Below are 6,313 nucleotides of genomic sequence, written 5' to 3' on the forward strand. Positions count from 1 at the left end.
CAAAGACTGTTCTAGATTAAATGAGACTAAAGAGACACAGTAATCAGTTGCAAAAGTAAACCTTGATTGGATCCCAGATAGAAAAAGAAAGTGGTAAAATGCTTTCAGAGGACTTCCCTGGTGGTCCAGTGGTTGAGAATCTGCCTTCCAGTGCAGGGGATGCAGGTTCGATCCCTGGTTGGGGAACTAAGACCCCACACACCACAGTGTGACTAAGCCCACGTGCCTCAACTAGAGAGCCTGCACACCGCAACTGCTGCGCCTGTGCGCTCTAGAGCCTGTGCTGCATAACGAAAGACGCCCCCATGCACTGCAACTAGGGAAAGCCTGTAAGCCACAACAAAGACCCAGTGCAACCAAAAAAAGGGGGTGCATTTTTTGGGGGGTCCTTTTTAAATTTTTAAATTGAAGGATAATTGCTTTACAGAATTTTGCGGTTTTCTGTCATACATTAACAAGAATCAGCCATAGATAGGGGGCACCCATGTCCCCTCTCTCCCGGACCTCCCTCTCCATCCAACCCTTTAGCCTGTTGCAGAGCCCCTGTTTGAGTTCTCTGAGTCACACAGCAAATTCCCATTGGCTATCTACTTTACAAACGGTATTGTAAATTTCTGTGTTGCTCTCTCTATACATCTCTTCTCCCTCCTCTCCTCCCACCATGTCCATAGGTCTGTTCTCTATGTCTGTTTTCCCATTGCTGCCCTGAAAATAAATTCATCAGTGCCATCTCTTCAGATTCCATATATATGTGTCAGTATATGATATTTACATTTCTCTTTCTGACTTACTTCACTCTGTATCATAGGCTCTAGTTTTGTCCACCTCATTGGAACAGATTCAAATGCGTTTCTTTTTATGGCTGAGTAGTATTCCATCGTATATATGTACCACAGCTTCTTTATTCATTCATCTGTCGATGGACATTTAGGTTGCTTTCATGTTCCAGCTATTGTAAATAGTGCTGCATTGAACATTGGGGTACATGTAACCAAAAAACTGGGGGCTGCATTTTAGGACAAATGGGACCTTTGAATGTAATAGGTGAGGCTGTGGAATTACTGTTCATTTTCTTAGGTGTGATAATGGTAGAAGAAAACGTTTTTGTTTTTTCAAGGTGCATGCTGGAGTATGTAGAGATGAAACGTTTGGAGGGGTGAGTTGGTTCCTTATATGGAGGGAGAGTAGGGGCATGTTCAGGGGTTGAGCTGGAGGGGTGGCTTAAGTGGTTTGCCTATCCCTTGGATGGTGTTGAGTGCAGGGCGCATATGCAGTACCCTGTTTTCGCTCCCAACACCCACTTTTTCCTCCCAGCTCTTCAAAAATGGCAGTTGGATTTTGGGACTCTTTGTATCTTTTTGTCCATAATTTGCTCCAGCTGCACACCCACCCAGTTGTTTTTAGTCCCATATAGTTTCTTTGTATTTTGTTGCTCAAAGAGACATTTGTCCAGGTACCAGCATAGTAGCAAAGGGCCCAGGATCCCAGCCTGTCTCGCCCCATGGTCCTTGGTGGTCCTTTCAGGATGGTAGTTTTGAACCCTTCTTTTGCAAGCTGGTTCTGAGTGGGTCACAGTCACCTGCAACTGGGTGGTGGCTAACACCCCATGGAGAAGGTTTTAATAGAGGAGCGCCCTGGCCAGAAAGAGCTGGGTGTCTCATTGGGGGAGCAGTGTCAATCACTGCTAGTCATAGCTAAGAATGAAGAAACAGGAGCAACTTACATGGAAATAAAAACATGAACTTTAAGGAAGGGGCAGCTAACCAAGGGATGAGTCACTTATATCGGGCTCAAGTCCAGGCTGAATTAATCTCTGGTGAAAGAGGCCAGATCAGCGATAGCTGAGGGGGTGGGGGGAGTGGTAGAAAATTCTGTCTTCACTGCGACAGTGGATCCACAGGTGCATGACCTTAGAGAACTCACTTCTGTATGTCAAGTTAAACAAATGGATCAGGCCAATGACTTCCAACACAAAAAGTAAACAGTAAAAAAAAGAAAAAATCTTCAACAGTCCCTGGGCCGATGAAACACTTCCTTAATGCTGTCTAGACTTCTCCCTCCAACCATTGCCCTACCGTCCCTGCCTTCTCTCGTTGAACCTGTGGCAGGTAAGGACACTCTCAACGGCCACCCAAGCTTGGAAAGGCAGTGAGGCTGGGGCTGCAGTGAGTGGAGCTAAGTGGAACGAGGTGGCATGGCGGCCCCTCACTGCAAGGAGAGGACATGTGTGCGTGCTATGCGTGCTAAGTCACTTCAGTGGTGTCCAACTCTGTTTGATACTATGGACTGTAGCCTACCAGGCTCCTCTGTCTGTTGGATTCAGCAAGAAAACTGCAGTGGATTGCTGTGCCCTCTGCCAGGGGATCTTCCTGACCTAGGGATTGAACCCTCATCTCTTGCCTCCTCCTTCAGCAGGCAGGTTCTTTACACTAGCACCTCTTTGGAAGCCCCAGGGAGAGGACACAGACCGCCAAACCTAGAGGGAGACAAGGCTGTCAACAGAGGGAGCCGCCTCTAAGAAACACTCTAAGTATTGCCTCCTTGTCAATGTTTATAGAAGTGGGAGGAAAGTTGGTGTAATCCTTTACATGATAGGATTCACCCTTCAAGCCATGTGCCCCCACAACTTTTCTGTGTTGGAGGAGGTTTAATTATAGTTTCAATCTCTGGACTGGTAAGTCTGCTCATATTTTGTTTCTTGTTGGGCCAGTTTTGGTTATTTGTGCTTCTAGGAATCAGACCATTTCACCTAAATTATGTAATTTGTTGGTGCACGACTATTTATAATATTCTCTTACCCTCCTAAGGATAAGAGATCTTCATGGCCGAGATAATCACGATGGTGTGATCACTCACCTAGAGCCAGACATTCTGGAATGTGAAGTCAAGTGGGCCTAGGAAGCATCACTATGAACAAAGATACTGGAGGTGATGGAATTCCAGTTGAGCTATTTCAAATCCTGAAAGATGATGCTGTGAAAGTGCTGCACTCAATATGCCAGCAAATTTGGAAAACTCAGCAGGGGCCACAGGACTGCAAAACGTCAGTTTTCATCCCAATCCCAAAGAAAGACAATGCCAAAAAACGTCCAAACTACCACATAATTGCACTCATCTCACACGCTAGTAAAGGAATGCTCAAAATTCTCCAAGCCAGGCTTCAACAGTACATGAACCATGAAATTCTAGATGTTGAAGCTGATTTTAGAAAAGGCAGAGGAACCAGAGATCAAATTGCCAACATCCACTGAATCATCGAAAAAGCAAGAGTTCCAGAAAAACATCTACTTCTGCTTTATTGACTATGTCAGAGCTTTTGACTGTGTGGATCACAATAAACTGTGGAAAATTCTGAAAGAGATGGGAATACCAGATCACCTGACCTCCCTCTTGAGAAATCTGTATGCAGATTAGAAACAACAGTTAGAACTGGACATGGAACAGACTGGTTCCAAATAGGAAAAGGAGTACATCAAGGCTGTATATTGTCACCCTGCTTATTTAACTTATATGCAGAGAACATCACGAGAAATGCTGGGCTGGATGAAGCACAAGCTGGAATCAAAATTGCCAGAAGAAATATCAATAACTTCAGATAAGCAGATGACACCACCCTTATGGCAGAAAGAGAACTAAAGAGCTTCTTGATGAAAGAGAAAGAGGAGAGTGAAAAAGTTGGCTTAAAGCTCAACATTCAGAAAACAAAGATCATGGCATGTGGCCCCATCACTTCATGGCAAATAGATGGGGAAACAGTGGCTGACTTTATTTCTGGGGGCCCCCAAATCACTGCAAATGGTGACCACAGCCATGAAATTAAAAGACACTTCTTGGAAGAAAAGTTATGACCAACCTAGATAGCATATTAAAAAGCAGAGATGTTACTTTGCCAAAAAAGGTCTGTCTAGTCAAGGCTATGGTTTTTCCAGTGGTCATGTATGGATGAGAGAGTTGGACTATAAAGAAAGCTGAGCGCCGAAGAACTGATGGTTTTGAACTGTGGTGTTGGAGAAGACTCTTGAGAGCCCCTTGGACTGCAAGGAGATCTAACAGTCCATCCTAAAGGAAATCAGTCCTGAATAGTCATTGGAAGGACTGATGTTGAAGCTGAAACTCCAATACTTTGGCCACCTGATGCAAAGAACAGACTCACTTGAAAAGGCCCTGATGCTGGGGAAGATTGAAGGTGGGAGGAAAAGGGGACGACAAAGGATGAGATGGCTGGATGGCATCACCAACTCAGTGGGCATGAGTTTGAATAGGCTTCAGAGCAGGTGATGGGCAGGGAGGACTGGAGTGCTACAGTCCATGGGGTCACAGAGTCGGACACAACTGAACAACTGACTGACTGATTCTCCTAAGGTGAGCTCGTTAGTAATTTCTCTGAATTTCATTTCCTATTTTGGTCATTTGTTTCTTTTCCTTTAGTCAGTCTAGCTGAAGGTTTGTTCATTCTGTTGCTTTTCAAAGAAACAACTTTACTGACAATGGTTCTCTATTGTTTTCCTAGTCGCTCTTGTTATTTCCTTCCATGAGCTCTGGATTTAGCTTTTTCTACTGCCTTTGGTTGTAGTTAGGTTGACTGAGTCCTCTCATCTGTAGACATTTACAGCTATGAATTTCCCTAAACTGGTTTCAGTTTAGTCGCTCAGTTGTGTCTGACTCTTTGCAACCCCATGAATCGCAGCACGCCAGGCCTCCCTGTCCATCACCAACTCCTGGAGTTCACTCAGACTCATGTCCATCCAGTCGGTGATGCCATCCAGCCATCTCATCCTCTGTCGTCCCCTTCTCCTCCTGTTTAATTGCATATTAAATTTTGGTGTGTAGGGCTACCCTGGTGGCTCAGTGGTAAAAAAATCATCTGCCAATGCAGGAGACGACAGGTTAGATCCCACATACTGCAGAGCAACGAAGCCCATGAGCCGCAACTATTGAGCCCATGTTCCAGAGCCCAGGAACCACGACCGTTGAGCCCGTACACCACAGATACTGACGTCCAAGCGCCCTAGAGCTCGTGCTCCACAAAATGAGAAGCCACAATAAAAAGCCTGCACACTGCAACAAAGTTTAGACCCCACTCGCCCCAACTAGAGACAAGCCTGTGCAGCAACAAGGACCCAGCACAGCCAAAAATAAAATTAAAAAAAAAATTTTTTGCTTACAAAAAACTATTTGTGTAGTGTTTCATACTGTAATTCATTTGTGGTCTCTCCTTTGATCCTTCAGGTTTTGAAGTGTCCATTTCCACATATTTGAGTTTTCCAGCAGACAACAGAGTCTTCTGTTCTGTTATCTACATTTCACTGTGGTCAGACTACATTCTTTGTATGCTTTCAACCTTTTTTTTTTATTGAGACTTGTTTTACAGTCTAACACGTGGTCTCTCCTGGAGAATGTTCCACATGCACTTAAAAATAACGTATTCTGCTGCTGACGGGTGAACTGTTGTTAGGCCTAGTTGGCTTTTTTTTAAGATGTGTATTTGGTATGTACATTATGCTTAGTCGCTCATTTGTGTCCGACTCTGTGACCCTTTGGACTGTAGCCCTCCAAGCTCCCCTGTCCATGGGATTCTCCAGGCAACACTGGAGCTGGCTGCCGTTTTCCTCCTCCAGGGCATCTTCCTGTCTTCAACAATGCAGGCACATTCTTCACCTGCTGAGCCATCAAGGACTTACCGGAATATATAACATATGAAGCATGTGAAACTCATGAATCCACTGCTTCCCTTGAGGATCAGGACACCATTGATACTACCATTCTCCCTGGACATTCCCATGCTCTTCTGATGGGGAGCACTATGGCCAACATGTGGACCATCTTGCTTCATCACTGCCTCATGTGTGTGAATCCGTGAAATGTATGTATTTGGTGTCATGTTTTATAGGAATGCCATCACATTTCATCAGCTCCCACACCTCCATTTCATCCTGCTCTGAGAAGATGCTGCAGTGACATTGGAACTGGGGGCCCTGGTGGTGTGTACTTGCTCCTCAGACCCACGCCCCACCCCCCCACCATAGGTGGAGTTTGAGTAGCTAGTAGGTATCTTGGCTCATCCCCACCTCCTGGTCTCTCCACTCCACCCAATATCCAGAATGTTACAGGCTGAGGGTGCAGAGGCCCAGTGAGACCACAAGGTGGGACAACATTCCAGCTATGCCTAATGCCCCCCAGAACAGGTAGGGGAGCGCACTCCCCCACTCCTAGGGGTGGGCTGTGCCGGGCCTGTCCCTGACCCACTGCCTTCCTGTTCTTGGGGTGGGCTTCTGGGCAAACCCTGGGGGCACTGCTCCTCCCTAAGCCTTTC

Source organism: Ovis canadensis, chromosome 4, assembly GCF_042477335.2.
Source record: "Ovis canadensis isolate MfBH-ARS-UI-01 breed Bighorn chromosome 4, ARS-UI_OviCan_v2, whole genome shotgun sequence".
NCBI lineage: Eukaryota > Metazoa > Chordata > Mammalia > Artiodactyla > Bovidae > Ovis > Ovis canadensis.